This window comes from Amblyraja radiata, chromosome 10 (genome assembly GCF_010909765.2).
Source record: "Amblyraja radiata isolate CabotCenter1 chromosome 10, sAmbRad1.1.pri, whole genome shotgun sequence".
Taxonomy (NCBI): domain Eukaryota; kingdom Metazoa; phylum Chordata; class Chondrichthyes; order Rajiformes; family Rajidae; genus Amblyraja; species Amblyraja radiata.
In genome coordinates, this window is record NC_045965.1 from 7,096,711 (window position 1) to 7,121,833 (window position 25,123).

The 25,123-nt window shown below is 44.0% G+C and overlaps 1 protein-coding gene across 3 annotated transcripts in view; it reads right to left on the reverse strand.

Annotated features, from left to right (window-relative positions):
• Nucleotides 1-25,123, reverse strand: part of LOC116977469 (vascular cell adhesion protein 1-like) — a 45,372-nt gene that overhangs the window by 19,542 nt on the left and 707 nt on the right. The window lies entirely within an intron of this gene.

The following is a 25,123-nucleotide window of genomic DNA, read 5'->3' on the forward strand; positions in this document are numbered from 1 at the left end:
CCTCCACCCACTCCCCCTCCCCTACACTCCCCCGACACCTCCCTCCCCCGACACCTCCCTTCCCCAACACCCCTCTCCCCTATACACCCCCTCCCCTACACCCCCACACCCTCCCTTACCCCACAACCCCCCTCCCCCACACACACCCTCCCCCACACCCCCCTCTCCCCCACACCCCCTCTCCCCCACACCCCCCCTCCCCCACACACCTCTCCCCCACACCCCCCATCCCCCACACCCCCCCTCCCCCACACACACCCCATCCGTCACACCCCCCCACCAGCCGCCAATAGGCCCCGCCTGAAGCCGGCCCCCTCCCCTGGCTGCAGGACGCTCCCTGCCTGAAGCCGTCCCCATCCCCCAACTACAGAACACTCCCGCCATTGCATTGAGGGAACAGGTGAGTGGTGGAATATTGCATTGGGGAATGGGTTACGTTGGGGGACCAGGCCTCCCATGTGACTGGGAGCCAACTGATCTCGCTTAGTCTAGTCTAAATTACTAAAAGTCTGACCTTGACCATTTCCTGTTATTCTGTATATTGATTTTAGAAAAAACGCTGCCACTTACGACTGTGATTTCGGGCCATCTTACTCAGAGTCCCCCTCTGCTGTGCAGGACAAGAGGATTTTCCCCATCGATGAAAAATAAAAGTTATTAGTGTTTAAAAAATGTTGAGATTCTCTCTCCTGAAGGCCAAGCCCCTTCTGGTGGGACTATAAAACCCGGAAGTGTTGAGTGCCTCAGTCAGTCTCTGCAAGATGGGGGAGCGAGAGGGTCATGTGTCTCAGTCTGAGCTGTGAATAACACTGAACACATGTCTACTAAACTGTGAGTGTGGTTTTACGGACCTTGAGTGCCCTTAATGTGGTTTGAAAATGAAAATGTGGTTGGTTTGAAAGAAAGCTCTGCAAATGGTGGTTGGTTCGAAATAAAGCACTGCAAATGGTTGTTGGTTCAAAATAATGCACTGCAAATGGTTGTTGGTGGTGGTTGGTTCGAAATGGCAAATGATTAAAAGTCTAAACTTGACAACTTCCTGTTTGTATTGTATATTGTATTTAAATAAAACTCTACACTTACGGCTGTGATTTTTGGCCATCATACTCAGTCCCCCACTGCTCAGGTGCAGAGGATTCTTCCCATCAATGAAAAATAAAAGTTTTATTAGTGTTTAAAATTTTTTGAGAATCTCTCTCCTGTCAATCACGACATGAAGGCCATGCTCCTTCCGGTGGGAGCGGGGAGGGATTATAAAACCCAGAAGTGTGGGTGTGGCTCAGTCTCTGCAAGATGGGGGAGGGAGAAGTCACGACTGTCTGAGCTGTGAATCAACTGAACTGTGAGTGTCTACTGAACTGTGAGTGGTTTTTATGTGGTGTTTTGTGTGGTTTAATGGTGGTTTTATGGTGGTTTCCCCCTGCTTGAAATGGTGTGAAACTGCATTCGAATGTGGTGGCCTTGCACCCTGGCATGAAATGGTATGAAACTGAATTTAAATTGGGTGGCCTTGCGCCCTGCATGAAATGGTAGGAAACTGCACTTGAATTTGGTGGCCTTGCACCCTGCTTGAAATGGCATGAAACAGCACTAGCATTTGGTGGCTTTGCACCCTGCTTGAAGTGGCATGAAACTGCACTTGAATTTGGTGGCCTTGCACCCTGCTTGAAGTGGCAGGAAACTGCACTTGAGTTTGGTGGCCCTGCACCCTACTTGAAGTGGTCGGAAACTACATTTGAATTTGGTGGCCCTACACCATGCTTGAAGTGGTATGAAGATGCGCTTGAATTTGGTGGCCTTGCACCCTGCTTGAAGTGGTATTAAACTGCACTTGAATTTGGTGGCCTTGCACCCTGCTTGAAGTGGTACGAAACTGCACATGAATTTGGTGGCCTTGCACCCTGCTTGAAGTGGTATTAAACTGCACTTGAATTTGGTGGCCTTGCACCCTGCTTGAAGTGGTACGAAACTGCACATGAATTTGGTGGCCTTGCACCCTGCGTCAAATGGTCGGAAACTGCACTTGAATTTGGTGGCCTTGCACCCTGCTTGAAGTGGCAGGAAACTGCACTTGAGTTTGGTGGCCCTGCACCCTGCTTGAAGTGGTCGGAAACTACATTTGAATTTGGTGGCCCTGCACCATGCTTGAAGTGGTATGAAGATGCACTTGAATTTGGTGGCCTTGCACCCTGCTTGAAGTGGTACGAAACTGCACTTGAATTTGGTGGCCTTGCACCCTGCTTCAAATGGTCGGAAACTGCACTTGAATTTGGTTGTCTTGCATCCTGCTTGAAGTGGTATGAAACCGCACTTGAATTTGGTGGCCTTGCACCCTGCTTGAAGTGGTCAGAAACTGCACTTGAATTTGGTGGCCTTGCACCCTGCTTGAAGTGGTACGAAACTGCACTTGAATTTGGTGGCCTTGCACCCTGCTTCAAATGGTCGGAAACTGCACTTGAATTTGGTTGTCTTGCATCCTGCTTGAAGTGGTATGAAACCGCACTTGAATTTGGTGGCCTTGCACCCTGTTTGAAGTGGTCGGAAACTGCTCTTGAGTTTGGTGGCCCTGCACCGTGCTTGAAATGGTAGGAAACTGCACTTGAGTTTGGTGGACTTGGACCCTGCATGAAGTGGTATGAAACTGCACTTGAATTTGGTGGCCTTGCACCCTGCTTGACATGGAATTTCAAGGAATAGCCGTGAGTCAACTGCCAGCCCACCAGCCGTGAGTGAGCTGCCAGCACATCAGGCTTTAGTGACTGCCACACCAAGAATCCATTTGGCCCCCAATGTCCCTACTAGCCCCCTGGAAACCAGTCCCTTCAGCCCACAACACCCATACTAGCGCTCCAGAACACCCCCCCCCCCCCACGGGTCCAACTTAGGCTAGTACCATATAAAGATAGGCCTCATAAAAACTGGAGGTAAATTCCAGCTGTGAAAGGTTGCACAATGCCTGTTGCTGCACAGTAACATCAAATCTGGAATTAAAGTCGAACAAAATGCCTGTATCAAATTCCACACGCAGATTACTTGAATTTGCTTATTAATTCCCATGTGATATTGAGTTCCTCTCATCCACTCACCTCACCAATCTGTTGTAGAATCTAAATTCGGACCTTACTCAAGTTTTGTACAGAGATGAAATAAAAATATATATTTTACACTGAGTAATTGTTAACAAAAAAAACCCTTCAATGACAGAAAATAACAGCTATAAATGTAAAGTAAAACAACAACTTCATTTATCCCTGAGTCTCCCATAACTCTTTACCTATTTTGACATTAAGGGCCTGTCCCACTTAGGCAATTTTTTCGGCGTCTGCTAGCGACTGTCATAATCGTAGCTGGTCGCCGAAAAACCGGCAACTGGACCCCCCTACGACAACGTCTACGACAAGCTACAATAACCTACCACCTACTCAACATCAAGCTACAGCAAGCTACCGACAACGGGCGACCCATTAGGACGTCCACCTAAGACCACACCTACGACAACCTACGTCCATCCGCGACCAGTTACGACAAACTACGACCCTGTCGGCGACAAATGAAGACAACTTCAGCCAATTCAGTCGCCGGTACCCGTCGCTGGTTGAGGGAGATTGACGGAGGTAGTCGCCAATGGAATTCACCGAAGTCAGCACCGGCGACAACCTACATCACCTGTCGACAATATACGTCACCTGGCAACACCCTATGTCATCCTGGCGCCAACCTTGGACAGCACCTACGTCAGGAGACGTCAAGCTAAGCTCATTGGCATCAAGCCCACTGTCGCCAACTGTCGACCGAAAACTGGTGTATTTTTCAAGGATTGTAAAGCTGTTGTTACTGAAGGACAGCACATTTTCACTGTTGTTCACTAGTTTCTTCCAGGTGAAATTGGCTGAGGGGATGTTATGAATGGTGCAGCCAATGGTGACCTTTTCTCGCCATAGATAATAATCACCATGACTTGTGAATTCAAGTTTCTGTTCAAGGAATTAGGCACAAAAAGCTAGAAAGTCTCTCCAGTCCTGTGCCAAAGGATGGCAGCAGTTAGTTACACTTTCACATATGTTGTTAAATTAAAACCCCCTCTAGTTGACATAAACGATTCTGCAACACAATTCTAAATTTAAAGTGCCAGAGTTCTGCCCAGTTTATTAGTAAGATTAAATGAGAACTTACCAGTTTGAAGTTTGATCTGTATTTTATGAGGAGTTACGATGAGGGTATTACGTGAAGAACCCGCTCAGTGCGCAGGCGCGGCATACTTCTAAGCAGCGGTGTGGAATCACAGATAGACAGTTATTTTGAAGTAAACATAGTAAAGATAAGGAGACATCAATTTATTAGTTTGATCCATATAATGAGGGTGGGAGCGGAGGGCACGTAATACCCTCATCGTAACTCCTCATAAAATACAGATCAAACTTCAAACTGGTAAGTTCTCGTTTAATCTTACTATTTTACTTCGGAGTCACGTGAGTGACTACGTGAAGATTTCAAAGCTCTGTGATTTCAAACCGTGTAACAGTTTCATTTCACTCACTGCCGAAGTTCTTGAGGGAGGAAGTGTTATCGTAATGAACCAATGAGTCTATTTGTAGAAAAACACAATGGTATTTTTTAAAACAATAACAACAAAGAATTAAGTTGCTCCCCTGGGCTTAAATTAAATATTTGCATTCTGTAAATCTTTGCTGCAAATAAACCAGGTTTTGCCAACGGCTTATTATAAAATTTCTGAACGGTCTTTTCCCTTCCCACCATCCTGCTGTAGCCAGGATGTGGTCTATAGGCATGTCCATTCTTTAGCCGTCGACATGGATGCTGCCCTGGTGGAATAAAATTTGTACATGTTAGTGTTTATCCCAGCAGTTTCTAGCACCTGCTTGAGCCATCTCGCAATGGTTTGGCTCGTACCCCACCATAAGGTTTTTGTGACTGACCCACAAGGCTTTTCATCTCCCTCGAATATTCTGGTTGTGTCTATGTAGGATAGTAGGTGGGTCATGGCACATAACCGTGGTTCTGGTGGGTAAGCCATGACTGGATTAGGTGTTCCTGGTCTGCTCTGTTTGACCAGTCGCTGGATAACGACAGATCTGGTCTGGAGCTGTGATCATGTTGTCCAGTCGCAATAGTTGTAGTGACTGGACCCTCTGAGCGGATACAAGTGCCATCAACATGAGCGTCTTTAGTGTAGCTTGCTCGAGGCCGGGGGATCTGGCTGGTGGCCATTCCCTGAGATATGTCAGGACCACACTGATATCCCAAATATGGGTATACCTGGGCTTAGGGCTTGATATTGTAAATGCCCTTCATCAGTTTTACCACCAGTGGATGGGATCCCATCGCCTGTTGTCCTGCCGCTGGTTTGAGATAAGCAGAAAGAGCACTCTGCGCTGTGTTGATGGCACTGTAGCTGATCCCTACATCGTGGTGTAGATGGCCAGGAACTCCAGTATGTTGGTGGCTGTAGCTGTTGCGTATGTTGTCCATGTTTCCTGGCAGTACTTCTCCCTTTTTTGATGCTGGTTAAGTACTGCCTCTTGGTGGATGTTCGAAGGGATGCCGACATGGTGGTGATGGTTTGTTTGGACAATCCCAGTTCCAGGTAAGGTCTGTTCAAACTTGCAACCCAGGCGTTTAATTTTCTCATGGCATGGGTGTTTAGCTTACCTGGTAGGTAAGTAGCTGATAGCCAAATATGTCTTTCGACATACCATTGCCAAATCATGTTGACCAATTTGTCGCATGATAATGATTTTATGCCACCCATATGGTTAATATAAGCCATCACCGTAGTATTTATCAATTTGTAACCGAACATGCAAGTGCTGCATATTAGATACATATGCTTTTAAACCATAAAAGGCGCCCAACATCTCTAGATAGTTAATGCCCAGTGTAAGTAGTAATGATGACTCTAGTTTAGTCCATCTACCACTTGTGCTGGATATGGAGTTAGTCGCTCCCCAGCCTTGAGCACTGGCATCTGTTTGAATAACTAAAGTAGGGTTAGTGATAAAGATAGGGCTGAAACTATGCCAAACGTTTTCTGCCCACCACTGTAGCTCTGATATTGCTTCAGTGGGTAAGTTCATGACACGATCATAGTGACCTGTATGTCGTTTTATTGCCCGTACCTTTGCTCTCTGTAAATTTTTGGATAGTGCAAAGGTCCGAATTGTGTAGCCGGAAATGCTGCTACCATTTCCCCAATTACTCTTGCTACTTGTCGAATAGTTGGTCGCTCGTTGACCATTAATTTGTTGCATGATTGTGCTAATTCAACCATTTTTGCCTTTGGCAAGGTAACAGTCATATGGACTGAGTTAATTGTGAAGCCCAGGTAGTCCATAATAGTGGATGGCTTCAACTTAGATTTATCTGGATGTAGGACGAACCCCAGAGTTTCGAGGAGCTGTTTTGTAGCTGATACTGCTGCCACAGCCAATTCCATAATTTTCCCTACTATCAGAATATCCTCCAGATATGCCATGACAATATGTTTTTGTTTTCTTAGTATTGCCATGGCTGGGTTCAATATTTTGGTGAATAATCTTGGGCTGAAGTTCGCCCATAGGGCAATGCTTTGTACCATCCAGATAAATTTTAGGTATCTGCGATGATCCTTGTATATGGGTACTAGATAGCAAGCATCTTTAAGATAAATGCTTGCCATGAAGTGTCCTTTGGAATTCAGTTGTTTGGCAGTAACATATGTCTCCATTTTGAAATGTAAATACTTAACAAATTTGTTTAGTGATGTTAAGTCAATGATGATGCGACAGACACCATCTTTTTTGGTTTTAGTGAATATATTCGATACAAATTCCAAAGGTTCATGTTTGGTCTTTTCGATGACCCCCTTTGTGATAAGTCTCACCAGTTCAGCTTGTCCCTCACGTTTCTCTTTGACGGAGGGAGAAATACCCTTTGGGGCCATTGTTGAACTGGCGGCGTTTTTTCTGACATGAATTGTATTTTATATCCTGTAATGTTGTTGAGTATATACTTGTCACTCGTGACCATACCCCATGCTTCTTTAAACAAGTGTAATCTCCCCCCTGTTAATAAAGCACCCTTATTCTCTATATGCTGGTAGGGACCAGACCCACCTACCTCCATGGTTATTGGCGATTCTGTTTCTTCATTTTCCTGAAGATTTTGTTCTGACGTGCTGGCGATGTTGGGGGGAGGCGCATTTTCCAGAGAGTCCGCTGCGGGCCCTGATCTAAAAGATCTTTGGGGATAATGTGCGGACCCCAAGCGTTCACCAGTCCCATATTGCGGACGTCGACTGGTGGATGCCGTGGGGTGCTGCTGCTTGGGTATCGGAGGTCTTGGTTTGCTCGTCCCGGGGCCTGCCCTCATTAGGCCGAAGGTTTTTGATGCTTCCTGCATCTCCTTCAGTTTTTTATTGAAATCTTTCCCAAATAGCAGCGCGTCCGTCTCCGCAGCTGGGGCTTTACACAAGCCAGCAAATTTGGGATTGAGGGCAGGTCTTATGTTTCCCTCCGAAGATTGTTGATCTCAAATTGTGTGGTACACATTAATGCCAGCACATCCTGCTGGCAGGTATCCATCTCCGTGGTCTCCACGGAACGAGCAAAGGCTGTGATGGCCGACGTCAGGAGCCTTAGGATCCGCTGTAGCTTGAGTTCTTGGGTCCGGATGTGTGACCCACATGCCCCCAGATTTGGCTGTTGACACTTTTTACTTTGAGGGCCTCGCCGTTTTCTGGTGCTGTGTTGTTTCAGCACCTCAGCGAGCACCTTTTCCAGTAATGGTTGATGCTGGCCGCCATTCTCGGTTCCAGCGGTGCTCCAGCCCGTGGGGTTGCTACAAGCGGTCCATCACACCCAACAGCTCTTCATGTTCCTGCACCCCTGGCATACTCCCGAATTCGTCCGCCTGCCCCTGTTCCAGACCAGCCCAGCCCTGGTCACCAATGCTAGCCTCCAGTAATGAGGGAGCAGAGGGCAGTGCATGAAACACTGTGGAGGGGGTGCCTGACCTCCCTCCGCGAGAGCGCTCTTTCTGCGCATCTCGCTGGAGCTGCTCCAATTGCTGTTGGATGCAGCTCAGGCGGCTGTCTCTCCTCCATTTAGGTGGAGACATGTCCCCGTCCGACGAATCGGACGCCACCGGCCGGATGCCTGTTCGGATGGCTAGACATCCAGCCCGCAGTTCAGGCACTAGCGGGACTGGGCTCGGCGTGGTGATGGGGATAGCGGAGCGCCCGGTAATTGTTCCTACCGCCTTCTTCTGGAGCTTTTGTGCCTTGTAGTAGCGAGAGCGCCCCTCAAGCAGCGCGTCTCGCAGGCACCTGCTCCGTGAGCCGCTTCAGCGGCTCAGGCGGCTCTCTCTCCCCCCGTGCGGGTGGAGAGATGTCCCGTCCGACATCAGGAACACCTGCCGGATGCCTCTCGAGTGGCTATGCGTCCAGCCCGCTGCTCAGGTACTAGCGGGCTGGCCTCGGCATGGTGTTGGGGAATTACGGAACACCGGGTAACGCTCCTACCGCCTGTTGCTGCCCCCCTCCCCGACGGGAAAACGGGGGACAGTTTTGTTCCAGAGCCTTTTTCTCTGCCTGTAAAAAACACAAGCAGTAAAAGGCTCACCTGTAAAAGAAAACCCGACCTCAGGATACTCACCTGACGGTCCGGTTCATTCTGTAACGGGAGAGCCTAACTCCCGTGGCAGGCCGCTGTTGCACTGCTGGCGTAATGCCGCGCCTGCGCACTGAGCGGGTTCTTCACGTAGTCACTCACGTGACTCCGAAGTAAAATCCTGCATCCTGGTCAATATTTATCACTAAACCAACATCAGTCTGAAGAAGGATCCCAACTTGAAACGTTACCCATCCATGTTCTCCAGGGATGTTACCTGACACACTGAGTTACTCCAGAACTTTGTGTCTTTTTGTTGTTGTAAATCAGCATATACAATTTGTTTTTCTTCATCATTACAACTAATTGGTTTTCCTCACATTGCTCTTTGTGAGAATGTGCTGCACCACATTTCGTTGCTTCACATGTAATAATTCAAGTTAAAATACTTTTCACATTCAGTTCCTGTAAATTTCTCATAAGTTTCCATACAAACCTTGAGCCTGGAGTTTGTTGCTGTTGATCTGCCTCCCCAGAGCATTAGTGGCCTCACATTGATACAGCCCTGCATCAGCTGGCTGGACAGCACGGATTGTCAATGTCCCATTGCCAGAGTCTATCTGACTATCTATTAGACCTCACTAACTCCATCACAGGTGATAGACGACTGACCGACATCCACTATAAACCCACTGACTTGCATGACTATCAGGACTGCACTTCTTCCACCCTGCTTCCTGTAAGGACGCCATCCCCTACTCCCAATTCCTCCGTCTACGCCACATCTGCTCCCAGGATGAGGTGTTTCACACCAGGGCATCGGAGATGTCCTCATTCTTCAGGGAAGGGGGGTTCCCCTCTTCTATTATAGATGAGGCTCTCACCAGGATCCCTTCTATACCATGTAACTCTGCTCTCACTCCCCATCCCTCCACTCGTAACAAGGGCAGAGTCCATCCACCTTGTCCTCACCTTCCACCCAACCAGCCGTCACATACAACAAATAATCCTCCAACATTTTCGCCACCTCCAACGGGATCCCACCGCTGCCCATATCTTCCCATCTCCTCCCCTGTCTGCTTTCCGCAGAGCCCGCTCCCTCCATACCTCCCTGGTCCATTCGTCCCTTCCCATCCAAACCCCCCCGCTCCTGACACTTTCCCTTGCAACCACAGGAAATGCTACACTTGTCGCTTTACCTCCACCCATGACTCCACTCAAGGACCCAAGCAGCCTTTCCAGGTACGGCAGAGGTTCACCTGCACCTCCTCCAACCTCATCTATTGCATCCGCTGCTCTAGGTGTCAGCTGCTCTACATCGGTGAGACCAAGTGTAGGCTTGGCGATCCCTTCGCCCAACACCTCCGCTCGGTCCGCATTAACCAACCTGATCTCCCGGTGGCTCAGCACTCCCATTCCAAATCCGTCCTTTCTGTCCTGGGCCTCCTCCATGGTCAGAGTGAGGCCCATCCCAGTGGTTTGAACATTGACTTCTCCAATTTTAGGAAGCCCCTGCTTTCTCCTCCCCTTCCCAGCTCTTCCTCAGCCCACTGTCTCCGCCTCTTCCTCAGCCCACTGTCTCAATTTTCTTCCTCCCGCTCTCCCCACCCTCACATGTCTGAAGAAGGGTCTTGAACCAAAATGTTGCCTATTTCCTTCGCTCCATGGATGCTGCCTCACCCACTGAGTTTCTCCAGTATTTTTGTCTATCTTTGATTTTCCAGCATCTGCAGTTCCTTCTTAAACATTCTCAGAGTCTAGCTCGCTCTATCCGCTTGATGACTGCCTCCTCAGTACAAGCTTGGCAGAGGGGGTTGGAGTGGTTTGTGCAGCTGAACGTGACACGGTCTCCTTCCTGCACTTCGGAGGGGGTGATGGAGACAACGGTGTCCCTGGGGCTACCTCCCACGCGAGCGCGGCAGGAACCTACCATCTGGAGCGGGATCCCTCGCCGGGGATCACTGGAGAGGAGCTCTGACCGCCGGCCCCGAGATCTGCGGTGCTTCGGGCTGCGGCACGGCGGGGACTTTAGATCTTCGACCTCTGGCCTGCGGCGTACACCATCTTGAAGCCGTGGTCTCCGGTGGGGAGGCACCGATTCAGGACTTACTGGACTTACCTTGTCTGCACATCTGGACGCCCACAGCGGCGACTACGGAGGGTTGTGGTCCCGACCACAGGGGAAATGGAGGAGGCCTGACCAAACTTTGTGCCTTCCACCACTGTGATGAATGTTGTGGTGGATGTTTATGTTAAATTTGTAATGTGTGGGGGTTTTTTGTACCGCTGCTGGCAAATTCATTTTATAATCTGAGAAGATTATTTAATATTATATACTCCAATAGAATTCCTAATGCAGATCTAGCAATTATTTCGTTAGATGCTGAAAAAGCATTTGACCAGGTAGAATGGCCATATTTATTTTCTGTGATGGAAAAGTTTCAACTAGGAGAGAAGTACTGTACATGGGTTAAATTGTTATATTCTAATCCAACAGACAGAATATTTACAAACAAAATGTTATCAACTAAATTTAATCTCTCTAGAGGCTGTAGACAAGGATGTTCACTATCCCCACTATTATTTGCTCTTGCAATCGAACCCCTAGCAGAAAGCATTAGAAACCATCCAGGAATATATGGATACAATACTAGAGACACAAGGAATAAAATTTCCTTATATGCAGATGATGTACTAATATATATTACAAAGTTAGAAACTAGTATTCCAAACTTATTAAATCTAATAACTCAATTTGGTCAGTTTTCAGGATATAGAATTAATTGGAATAAAAGTGAAATCATGCCAATAACAAAATTCAATTTACATACAATACAACAATCCCCTTTTAAAATAGTTAAAGATAAATTTAAATACTTAGGAATCTATGTAACTAAGACATATACCTCTTTATTTAAACTAAATTTCCCACCCTTACTGAATAAACTACATAAGAATATTCAATACTGGAAAACACTCCCCATTTCTATGCTTGGGAGAATTAATGCTATAAAAATTATTTTTTTTACCGCAACTGCTGTACCTACTTCAATTAATTCCGATATATATCCCAAAAACATTTTTCAAAAAAGTCGACTCCATTGTTACAAGTTTTGTCTGGGATTATAAGAATCATAGAATAAGTAAAAAACATTTATGTAAGTCAAATATAAATGGAGGTTTGGCTTTGCCAAATTTCTTATTTTATTTTTGGGCAGTCCATATTAAAAACATGAATTTCTGGCTGGAAGAAATGGATCGACAACCAGATTGGTTAATGATGAAAAAGGAAGACTGTCTACCTTTTGAAATAGGTCCGATCATATTTGCCCCCACAAAACTGCACAAAAAAACCTATAAAGAAAACCCCATAATACATAGTGGAATACGAATTTGGAAACAAATAAAAAAAGATTTAAAATTGAATAATATACCACTGTGCCTTCCCATTGTAAATAATCCTTTATTCAAATCATCCTTTATGGACAAAGGTTTCACACAATGGAAAAATTATGGAATCAAAAATATTGGACATCTTTATGGGAAAGGCACTTTTCTTTCATTTCAAGAGTTACAACAGAATTATGGACTGCACTCAAATAATTTCTTCAGATATCTACAAATTAGAGATTATGTTAAATCTAATACACAAGTCTACAGGAGTAGGGAATCAGAAATTCTTGATGAATGTTTGAACAAGCATCCTAATACTGAAAAACTAATAGCTTATATTTATAACACCCTACTAAACAACGAGGTACCACCGACCGAACCATATAGATACAAATGGGAAAATGAAATAGGTCACCTTATAACGAAAGATATGTGGGACGAAAGTTTACAACAAATACATCAATGTTCATTAAATGCCAGACATACTTTAATACAATTCAAGGTCTTACATAGACTACACTACACTAAAATAAAACTAAATAGAATCTTCCCACAAATCTCTCCTATTTGTGATAAATGTCTACATCTAGAGGCTAATTTAACACATACGTTTGCAAACTGTATAAAACTTAAACATTTCTGGACTGATATTTTTGAAATAACTTCAGAAGTTATTAATACAAAACTGGACCCAGCCACAAAATTAATAATACTTGGAATATCAGAACAAAGTTTAACACTCACAACAAACCAAAGAAATTTCCTCAACTACAGTATAATAATCGGGAAAAAATTAATATTAAAATTTTGGAAAGGCCCTACAACCCCCACAATTAAAATGTGGATTACGGAAATGTCGGAGACCCTATACTTAGAAAGAATTAGACTTGTCTTAATGGACAAACAAGATATTTTCGTTAAAATCTGGGCTCCATTCATTAACTATCTGAAGGGATAGATTGGCACAGCACGAGGACCCAACTGAAACTTGAACTCAGGATCAGATGAAAAGCTATACTTTATAATCTACGAACCTATCTCCATTGACGTATTACAGGTAACCCATTCCACCTCCTCTGTTTTTCTGTTTTTTTTAATTTGTAACTTTCAACCCTCTCTTTCTCTCTTTTTCTATAAAAAATAAAAACACTAGAAGCAGAAGTAATTGATAATTGAAAATTTTAATAATGTATGACTGATGTATATGAAAAGTCTTTTTACTATAATATGTAACTATACTTTATAATATGTCTACTTCTAATAAAAATATATATTTTTTAAATTTCATTTCACTGCACTTTATATGCACGTGACGAATAAAACTGACTTGAACTTGACTTGAACTTGAACCTACCCAAGACCAGAAAAATTAATGAGTGGCTAAAAGTTTTGCCAAATTCTTGCAAAGAAACATAGAGTCTTAGAGTCATAAAGTGATACAGTGTGGAAACAGGCCCTTCGGCCCAACTTGTCCACACCAGCCATCATGTCCCGCCTGCCCACATTTGCTCCATGTCCCTCCAAACCTGTCTGTTTCTTAAATGTTGGGATAGTCCCTGCCTCAACTGCCTCCTCTAGCAGCTTGTTCCATACACCCACCACCCTTGGTGTGAAAAAGTTACCCCTCAGATTACTCTTAAATCTTTTCCCCTTCACCTTCAACCTTTGTTCTCTGGTCCTTGATTCACCAACTCTGGGCAAGAGACTCTGTGCATCTACCCGATCTATACATCCCGTGATGTCTATTAATGATTGTTACAATCATAGATTATTGCAATTTATAATGATTCAGTTCCTGTATATTTCCCATTAATTTCCACACATACTCATATATTCATACTTACTTTATGAGCCAAGTATATATTGTAACATACGAGGAATTTTGATTTGCCATACAGTTATACTAATAAAAAGCAACAAAAGATACAAAATACATTTTAGCATAAACATCCACCACAGTGCATTCCTCACTGTGATGGAAAGCAAAAAAAAGTTCAATCTCTTCCCTTCTTTGATCTCCAACGGTCGGGGGTCTTTAACCTTCCGTTGATGGGACGATCTTGACTCCCATAGCCGGCAGCGGGCCCTCCGTGTCGGGGCGATCAAGCTCCTACGTCGGGAGATGTCAGTTCCCCGTGCCGGGCGATCGGACCCCGGGTCGGGGCTAGTGGAACATCGTGTGGTTTTGGAGCTTCCCGACTTGGTCTCTCCCGAGGCTGCAAGCCCTTGATGTTAAAGTCCACAGGCTGTGGATTGGAGTATCGATCCCAGGCAAGGGATCGGCTCCGATGGCAAGTCCACGGCTCCAGCTCCACGATGTTAGGCCGCAGAGCGACCAGAGATACGACCCGGAAAACAATCGCATCTCCAGCAATGTAAGTGATTTCCCCCGACCCCACTCCCCACATAAAACAAACCAGAGAACATTAACACAAACTTTTAAAACACACTAGAAATAACAAAAAAAAGACAAAAGGACAGACTGTTGGCGAAGCTGCCATCGCGGCACCATCCGATATTGAACATTGAACCTGGAGTTTGGTGCTGTTGGTCTGCTGGGTTGTGCAGCTGAATGTGACCCCGTCTCCTTCCTTCACATCGGAGGGGGTGATGGAGAGAGTGGTGTCCCTGGGGCTACCTGAGAACAGAGGCGTGAGAAATTAATTAATTGGTAAAAGTTTAGCCAAAACAGTGCGAAGAAACATAGAGTCATAGTCATAAAGTGATACATTGTTGAAACAGGCCCTTCAGTCCAACCTGCCATCATGTCCCAGCTACACTAGTCCATGTCTCTCCAAATCTGTCCTATCCATGCACCTGTCTAATAAAGGGGCTGTCCCACTGACGCGACCTTTCAGCGACTGTTCTCGACCTTCAAGCTCGAGGGCACTCGCCTGAAAAACCTCGAGCTGGATCGACCGTCAACGATAAAACCGCGAGCTGGATCGACTGACCGCACACATACATAAACACATCGCAAAGGTGGGGGCCAGGAAAGCGGGGGAGCGCTGTCTGAAATTCACACCCGTGATGAACAGGAAGATAAAAGACGGCTGCACAGTGTACGGTAAGTCCTTTAGAGAGCGCGGGGGGGGGGGGAGAGAAGGGGAGAGAAGTGGGGGAGAGAAGTGGGGGAGAGAAGTGGGGGAGAGAAGTGGGGGAGAGAAGTGGGGGAGAGAAGTGGGGGAGAGAAGTGGGGGAGAGAAGTGGGGAGAGGTGGGGGGGGGAGAAACTTTTAAGAAGCTAGACAACTTATAAAGTTTAACATTACCGTCGTTTTTTTTGGTCCTGAAAACTCCAATAAGCCAATTAGAATGCCCAGTCAGCGAAGGAAATTGCCTACGGCTGCCCTCGACTGCCTGTAACTACATAGTAGGTATGTTGCAAAGCCTACCTGAAGCGTCTTTGAAAATCTGCCGCTGCGGGTGTGCGCGATTTTGGCGCCGTTTAGAGGGGGCGGGTTTAAAACGCGATTTTGTCTAGGCTGTTCAAATCGAAGATGTTCAGCCTAGTTAATTATTAACGAAAAATCGCTGGAAGACCCCGTCGCAAAAGCTATTATTAGGTTTAAAGGCCTTGAATAATAGTTATAGTAGTTTAAAAATCAATCTCTAAACCCGCGACCGCCAGCAACCGCAGGGTCTCATAAAGCAAACCACAGAAGATATGCTGTATATTTTTACATTAAAAAGGGCTTCTAAAGATCCCTTTATACAAAGTTTAATATTGCGAGCAGCTCATTTTGGGCCCATTATATCGCGCAGTATTTTTCTGGGCATTTGGGGCACAAATCTACCGCAATGTGAACGTTCTAAACCAGCGCGTTCCACAGGGACCCACTAGAAAGCTGATTTAAATGGGCATTTATTTACAGCAATTGAACACTGAATTCCTTCCATTTGGCCTATAAATTAATGTAAATGAGATTTAAAAATCATGTTTTATTGTGAATTATTTGTGAATATTATTTGGACATTTAGGCTATTTAAAAATGTTAATCATTTATTAAGAAATGGATAGATGTTTAGATCTAGTAATTGAAGTCTGAAATTAGCTACAATTAGGTAACTAACTAATTATATGCTTTAATTTCAGGTCATCCAAGTAAGATTATTTTATATTTGTTTCAGAATGCTTCAATCTATGATAACTGAAAATTTCATTCAGTTCTCTTAATTTTTAAGAAAGTTATGGACTTTTGACTGTTCACGATCACAACTTTTTTGTTATGTCCATAGAAAATCAATAGGGAACAAGATGCTCATTTCCGAGTATGAAAATGGCCATAACTTTTTAAATACTTGAGATATGAAAGTGAATTAGGTGTCAAATTAAACTTATTTTTATGCTTTATCTGATGGGATAAATTACAGACTTGATTTTTAAAATCTCAAAATTTTGTAACATTGCTATACATAGCAACCCCACTCCACTGCACAACGAGTTCAAAAGAATCATGCCGACCAATTTTTACATGCGGAAAATTTTTCAACATGCTGAGACATTTTCCTCAACCTAACTGAGGCTGCGAGTATGCGGGAACTTCTCTCGAGCATGAAGGAGAGTTCCAGTGACATCATAAGACCTCCTAGGACAACGTGTCAACCATGCTGCGCGTTTGAGTTGAGGGCAAACTCTTCTAGAACTCAAGTAGAATGGGATTATATGATTAAAGTATTGCAAAAATTTCAAATGGGAGAGAACTTCATCGCATGTATAAAATTATTATATAACAAACCCACGGCTAGAATATGAACTAATAATATACTATCTACGAAATTCCAATTATCAAGGGGCAATAGACAAGGATGTTCATTATCACCGCTGTTATTTGCTCTGGTAATTGAACCTCTAGCTGAAATAATCAGAACACACCCGGATATTTACGGTTATAATACAAAATATTCAAATAACAAAATATCTTTATACGCAGACGATGTACTACTGTATATCACAAAACCCCAAATCAGTATACCAAACATATCAAATCTAATTGAGGACTTTGGATCTTTCTCAGGATACAGAATAAACTGGAACAAAAGTGAAATTATGTCGATAAAACCGAAAGACTCAACACTACTCTTGAAATTCCCCTTTAAAATAGCCACAGAAAAATTCAAATATTTAGGAATTGAAATTACTAAAATCTATCACGCTATGTTTAATGCCAATTATAGCCCCTTACTTAAGAAACTAAATAATCTAATCAAATTCTGGAAAACGCTCCCGATGTCTTTAATAGGTCGAATAAATGTTATAAAAATGATCTTTTTACCACAAATCCTATTTATTTCAATCAATACCTATATATCTTCCAAAAAAGTTTTTCAAAAAACTACTCAGACATTACAAATTTTATATGGGATTATAAATCCCACATAATACAAAGAGCACACCTTAGCAAACCAAAAGATGTGGGTGGTCTAGCGCTCCCTAACTTCATGTACTATAATTGGGCAGTAAATATTAAAAATATGATTCACCTGCTGGACAACTCTGCCCAGCAGGTGGACTGGATTGTAATGGAGAGAGAGGACTGCTCTCCGTGTAATACAGGAGCGACTCTCCTCTCACCAATGAATCTGAATAACAAAAATTATAATAAAAATCCAATGATACATAGCACAATTAGAACTTGGAAACAAATAAAACAGAATCTAAAATTAAGAAATCTATATTTTTTAATGCCAATAGTCAATAATTCATCGTTTAAACCTTCAATTATAGATAAATCATTTACACAATATGAATTAGGAAAATTATTATAATTTCAACAATTACAACTGAAATATAATTTTGAAAAATATAATATTTAAATATCTTCAAATCCTTGACTATCTGAAAAAAGATACACAAAAGACGTGCTCAACGCGTCCAAGATATCCTGAATCAGATGGAGAGACCTGAGTCGTGGTACATATACTTACCATGACGAGGGAAAAAAGGGAAGAGGTCCTGAAGGAAGGATGGGCGGGTTGGTATGAGAGTTAAGGAAAAGGACCAAAATTTAACAATCTCAGGATTACGCCTGTGCCAATCGGACAGTGAGAGTAGGACTGGAGCGAGGTGGAGGATAAATTGCGTGGCTGAAAGACTGGTGCAGAGGGCAGGGATTCAAGTTTCTGGATCATTGGGACTTATTTTGGGGAAGGTGGGACCTGTACAGAAGGAGGGTTGCACTGAACCCGAGGGGGACCAATATCCTGGCCGAGGGAATTTGCAAAGGTCACTGGGGAGACTTTAAACTAGAATGGTTGGGGCGAGGGACTCAAATAGAGAAAGCTAGTAGACAGAATGGGAGGCAGGAAGCAGAAAAGGGAAGCACTCGGACACAAGAGGAGAAAGAAGAAAAAGGAAATAAACAGAATAAGAGGCGGGGGGTTTCTTAAATGTGCATATTTTAATGCTAGGAGCATTGTAAGAAAGGTGGATGAGCTTAGAGTCTGGATAGACACCTGGAAGTATGATGTTGTGGAGATCAGTGAAACATGGTTGCAGGAGGGCTGTGATTGGAAACTAAATATTCCAGGATTTCGTTGCTTCAGGTGTGATAGAATTGGAGGGGCAAGAGGTGGAGGCGTTGCATTGCTAGTCTGGGAAGATATTACAGCAGTGCTTTGGCAGGATAGATTGGAGGGCTCATCTAGGGAGGCTATTTGGGTGGAACTGAGAAGTGGGAAAGGTGTAGCAACACTTATAGGGTTGTATTATAGACCGCCAAATGGGGATTGTTAGGCTGCTCCCCCCCCCTGGTGAATGCTATGTACTTACCTCTCTGTTTCTCTCCCAAGCACAGGCCTCGTGGCTGTGAGTCTGGAATCGAGGGGTTAAAGGCTCCTGTACCCGATTGGCCAAGCTGCGTCAGGTGACGGGTGACTCATCTGAAGTATAAATACCAGAGCTTCCCAGGATTCTTCTCTTCGTCGTAGACTCTGACTGATGAGCAGACTGTTGGTGTGGGCCGAGGAAGCCTGACCACATGGCATAGAACTTTGTGTATTTTCACCATTCCTTGTTAACAGATATTGAATTGGGACGGATAAGGGCTGACCTTAGAGTTTTCGTGTATTTTGGTTTCAGGGTTGTATCTCTTTGGGCAGGTTTTGGAATCTCCGGTTCGACGGCCCATGGCGTGGCTGGCTGGAGCATTGTTAAATTGTTTGTCGGTTTATCCATATCCCTGACTGGGTTGTTTAAATCAGGTTTGAGTTTTGTGTTCCAATGAATAATTAAAACTGTTTTTTGAACCTGAACCTGGTTTTTGACTTGTGTTACGTGGCTCTGAAGTACTTGCATTCGGGAGTCGTAACAGGGATCGAGAATTGGAAGAGCAAATATGTAAGGAGATAGCAGATATTAGTAGTAAGCACAAGGTAGTGATTGTGGGAGATTTCAACTTTCCACACATAGACTGGGAAACACATTCTGTAAATGGGCTGGATGGTTTGGAGTTTGTAAAATGTGTGCAGGATAGTTTTTTGCAGCAATACATAGAGGGTACCTACTAGAGGAGGGGCAGTGCTGGACCTCCTGTTAGGAAATGAGACGGGACAGGTGGCGGAGGTATGCGTTGGGGAGCACTTCGGGTCCAGTGATCACAATACCATTAGTTTCAATATAATTATGGAGAGGGTCAGAACTGGACCTAGTGTTGAGATTTTTGATTGGAGAAAGGCTAACTTTGATGAGATGCGAAATGATTTAAAAGGAGTGAACTGGGACATTTTGTTTTATGGGAAGGATGTAGAAGAGAAATGGAGGACATTTAAAGGGGAAATTTTAAGAGTACAGAATCTTTATGTTCCTGTTCGGTTGAAAGGAACAGTAAAAATTGGAAAGAGCCCTGGTTTTCAAGGGAAATTGGCATCTTGTTCGGAAAAAGAGGGAGATCTACAATAATTATAGGCAGCATGAAGTAAATGAGGTGCTTGAGGAGTATAAGGAATGTAAAAAGAATCTTAAGAAAGAAATTAGAAAAGCTAAAAGAAGATATGAGGTTGCTTTGGCAAGTAAGGTGAAAGTAAATCCAAAGGGTTTCTACAGCTATATTAATAGCAAAAGGATAACGAGGGATAAAATTGGTCCATTGGAGAGACAGAGTGGACAGCTATCTGCAGAGCCAAAAGAGATGGGGGAGATATTGAACAATTTATTTTCTTCGGTATTCACCAAGGAGAAGGATATTGAATTATGTGAGGTAAGGGAAACTAGTAGAGTAGCTATGGATACTATGAGTTTCAAAGTAAAAGAAGTACTGACACTTTTGAAAAATATAAAAGTGGATAAGTCTCCAGGTCCTGACAGGATATTCCCTAGGACATTGAGGGAAGTTAGTGTAGAAATAGCCGGGGCTATGACAGAAATATTTCAAATGTCATTAGAAACGGGAATAGTCCCCGAGGATTGGCGTACTGCGCATGTTGTTCCATTGTTTAAAAAGGGTTCTAAGAGTAAACCTAGCAATTATAGACCTGTTAGTTTGACTTCAGTGGTGGGCAAATTAATGGAAAAGATACTTAGAGATAATATATATAAGCATCTGGATAAACAGGGTCTGATTAGGAACAGTCAACATGGATTTGTGCCTGGAAGGTCATGTTTGACTAATCTTCTTGAATTTTTTGAAGAGGTTACTAGGGAAATTGACGAGGGTAAAGCAGTGGATGTTGTCTATATGGACTTTAGTAAGGCCTTTGACAAGGTTCCTCATGGAAGGTTGGTTAAGAAGGTTCAACTGTTGGGTATAAATGCAGGAGTAGCAAGATGGATTCAACAGTGGCTGAATGGGAGACGCCAGAGGGTAATGGTGGATGGCTGTTTGTCGGGTTGGAGGCAGGTGACTAGTGGGGTGCCTCAGGGATCTGTGTTGGGTCCTTTGTTGTTTGTCATGTACATCAATGATCTGGATGAAGGTGTGGTAAATTGGATTAGTAAGTATGCAGATGATACCAAGATAGGGGGTGTTGTGGATAATGAAGAGGATTTCCAAAGTCTACAGAGTAATTTAGGCCATTTGGAAGAATGGGCTGAAAGATGGCAGATGGAGTTTAATGCTGATAAATGTGAGGTGCTACACCTTGGCAGGACAAATCAAAATAGGACGTACATGGTAAATGGTAGGGAATTGAAGAATGCAGTTGAACAGAGGGATCTGGGAATAACCGTGCATAGTTCCTTGAAGGTGGAATCTCATATAGATAGGGTGGTAAAGAAAGCTTTTGGTATGCTAGCCTTTATAAATCAGAGCATTGAGTATAGAAGCTGGGATGTAATGTTAAAATTGTACAAGGCATTGGTGAGACCAAATCTGGAGTATGGTGTACAATTTTGGTCGCCCAATTATAGGAAGGATGTCAACAAAATAGAGAGAGTACAGAGGAGATTTACTAGAATGTTGCCTGGGTTTCAACAACTAAGTTACAGAGAAAGGTTGAATAAGTTAGGTCTTTATTCTCTGGAGCGCAGAAGGTTAAGGGGGGACTTGATAGAGGTCTTTAAAATGATGAGAGGGATAGACAGAGTTGATGTGGACAAGCTTTTCCCTTTGAGAATAGGGAAGATTCAAACAAGAGGACATGACTTCAGAATTAAGGGACAGAAGTTTAGGGGTAACATGAGGGGGAACTTCTTTACTCAGAGAGTGGTAGCGGTGTGGAATGAGCTTCCAGTGGAAGTGGTGGAGGCAGGTTCGTTGGTATCATTTAAAAATAAATTGGATAGGCATATGGATGAGAAGGGAATGGAGGGTTATGGTATGAGTGCAGGCAGGTGGGACTAAAGGGAAAATAATTGTTCGGCACGGACTTGTAGGCCGAGATGGCCTGTTCCCGTGCTGTAATTGTTATATGGTTATATGGTAACTAGATATAAAAATTTCAAAAGAGAGCTGGGATAAACACTTACTATATGTGCATCAATGCTCGATCAGCGTACGACATACTCCAATTCAATACAAAACATTACATAGACTATATTATTCAAAAACTAAAATAAATAACCTTTTTCACCAATGTCTCACCCATTTGTGATAAATGTCAGTCACAAGAAGCTACCATAGCGCACTCTTTTGTTTTTTGTATAAAATCCAAAAATTCTGGAACGAAATATTTGAAATCTTCACAAAATTAATTAAAATAAAACTCATACCAAAAGCAGAATGGATCATTTTTGGAATATCGGAAGGTAACCCCGAACTAAACGTGTTTCAAAATAACTTACTTAATTACGGGCTAATAATGGGAAAAAAGCTTATACTCAAATTTTGGAAAAATGCTCCAATACCAACAATAAAAATGTGGAATTTCAAACATGTTCGAAACATTACACCTGGAAGAGATGAGACTCCTCCTAGCAGGCAAAGCAGACCACTTCCAAAATACGTGGTCTGCATTTATGGAACTATTAGAAGCATAAGGTGCAATAGTAATTTAAAAAATAAATGGTACCAGGATCTGGTAACGGGGGGTAAAAAAACACGGTTGGTATATCCTTTTTTGCGGAGTTTTGTGTTATAATAGAGCGATTGTTTCTCCTTTTTTTCTATCCTTTCGAGGGTCTATTTCCTTTCTTTACTTCTTTCTCTAACTTCTTTTCTAAGGGGGCTTTCTTTTCCCAACACTTTCCTGCACCTTCACGACTCTTGCTCACTTTCCTTACTTCTTTTATTTCTACCTTTTTTAAAGCTCGATAATGAAGTGGTACAACAAATGTAATAAGATATATGTGATGTGTATTACTGTAATTTACTGTACTTCTAATAAAAATAAATTTAAATAAAATAAACTTACCAATAGCGAAAAAAAAAAAACAAAAAAAAAAAACTCTTCTAAACTCCCAGATTAGGTCGCCGCAGATGCGACAGGTCCCTTTACTGTTCCTTAATGTTGGGATCATCCCAGCCTCAACTACCTCCTCTAGCAGCTTGTTCCATACACCCACCACCTTTTGTGTGAAAAAGTTACCCCTCAGATTCCTACTAAATCTTTTCCTCCCTTCACCATAAATCTATGTCTGGTCTCAATGCACCCATTGATGCATCCACCCAATCTATTCCTCTCATGATTTATACACCTCTATAAGATCACCCCTCATATGCGCTCCAAGGAATAGAGTCCCAGCCTGCCCAACCTCTCCCTATAGCTCAGAACCCTCTAGCCCTGGCGACATCCTGGTAAATCTTCTCTCAACCCTTCCAGCTTGACCACGTCTTTTCCTATAACATGATAGTAAAATTACAATGTGAAACCCACGCACCTTGAATGTAGAATTCCACCTCCTTGGTGCTTGTCCCCAGTTTATTGCCGGCTTCACAGCGGTACATTCCCGTGTCCCCGAAAAGGGCCGGTGACAGGTGCAGAATCGCTCGGTCCTCGGCCACGACTGACCATTGCCAGAGGATAACTTGCTCCACACAATCGTGGCAGCGGGGCTGCTGGCTGCAGCACAGGTTAGCCGAACATCCTGACCCTCTCTCACTGTGGCAGAGGGCTCTGCAGTAATGTCAATCCATGTGGGAGCATCTGTAGAAGGAGATGGGATAATTCACTACATTAAAGGCGGGCGACTTAAACCATTGTCCAGACTATGACTATGACTGCGACTCCGTTCTCAATGTAATATCTCTGTCTCCATACTTACAGTGAACCTGTAACGTTAGCGTCCCCTCGGCCTTGCGTGGTTGGTTCTCCGTGAGTAATTGCACTCGGCATGTCAGCTCTTGTCCTGAGTCTCGCAATTCGGCCGTCAGTTCGTAGGTGAAGTTCATCGCCGTTTCTACCTCCGTGTAGGCACGGAAGCTGTCGGTCTTCAGCAACGTTGTTCCTTTCAGCCACTCCACCTCCACTAGAGCAGGTAGACTTTGGGACCGTACATCTCACAGAGCCTCTCTGGCCAACTTCTAGGCTGCCCACAGTCTCCACGATGAGTGTGTCGGACAGAGCTGCAACGACACATGGATTCAGGAATCAAACAGGGATTCAGGGTGGAATGTACAGCGCCCAAGGTGCCCATCGATTTAGTCAGAGGGTGGTGAATCTGCGGAATTCATTGCCACAGAAGGCTGTGGAGGCCAAGGCAATGGATATATTTAAGGCAGAGATAGGCAGATTCTTGATTAGTACGGGTGTCAGAGGTTATGGGGAGAAGGCAGGAGAATGGGGTTAAGAGGGAGAGATGGATCAGCCATGATTGAATGGCGGAGTAGACTCGATGGGCCGAATGGGCGAATTCTGCTCCTATCACTTATGATTTGTTACTAAACTCTCATTCAATCGGCAAAAGGACAACTTTCATGTCAGAAAACATTCATGAATCTGTTAACTAAAATATTTGTTGAAGACCAAAACAAAGACAATCGTTGGAAGGCCCTGAATAAAACAGCGTGTTCCAGAAATACTCATCGGGCAGGCAGTATTGGTGGAAAGAAAACAGAGGGAAAACTGCTCTCCTCCAGACGCTGTGCTACAACGAGTGAAATCTCCCCAGAACAATGACCTTTCAGTGGAACAGCAGATGCTGGTTTAAACCGAAGATAGACACAAAAGCTGGAGTAACTCAGCAGGCCAGGTAGTATCTCTGAGAAAAAAGGGACGATTGCTGCCAATTGGGCCGCGCCCCGAAGGGGGGCCCAGCGCTGGAGTCATCCAAAGCTCCGCTCTAGGATCTTTGGAGAAATCTACTCTCGGTTCGGGTAGATCTACCCCGGGTGGAGGGGGGAGAGAGCGGTGGAGAGAAGTAGAGGGGTGAGGGGGAAAAGGGGTAATGGGGAGGGGGTGTGAGGGGGAATGGAGAAGGGAGGGGGTCGTTCCATCACGGTCCCGGGGTAGCGCTTACATGTATGCAATTTTATATTAAAATGTAGCTTAGATCTGTTTGGTCCATTAACTCGCAGGCACATTTTAAGCGCACATTTTGATTACTTTCCATTCTACCATAGAGATATAAAGTCTATAATAGACTTTATTTGTATTTCTATGATTCTACAGACCTTGGCTGGGATCCTGGGACTCACCAAAAGTGTTCCCAATTGGGCCCCGCACCTCCTAAGGCCGGCCATGGAGGAACGGGTGAGGTTTCGGGTCGAGATTCTGTTTTCTCTTTCGTGGAGGCTGCACCAATAGTTGTGT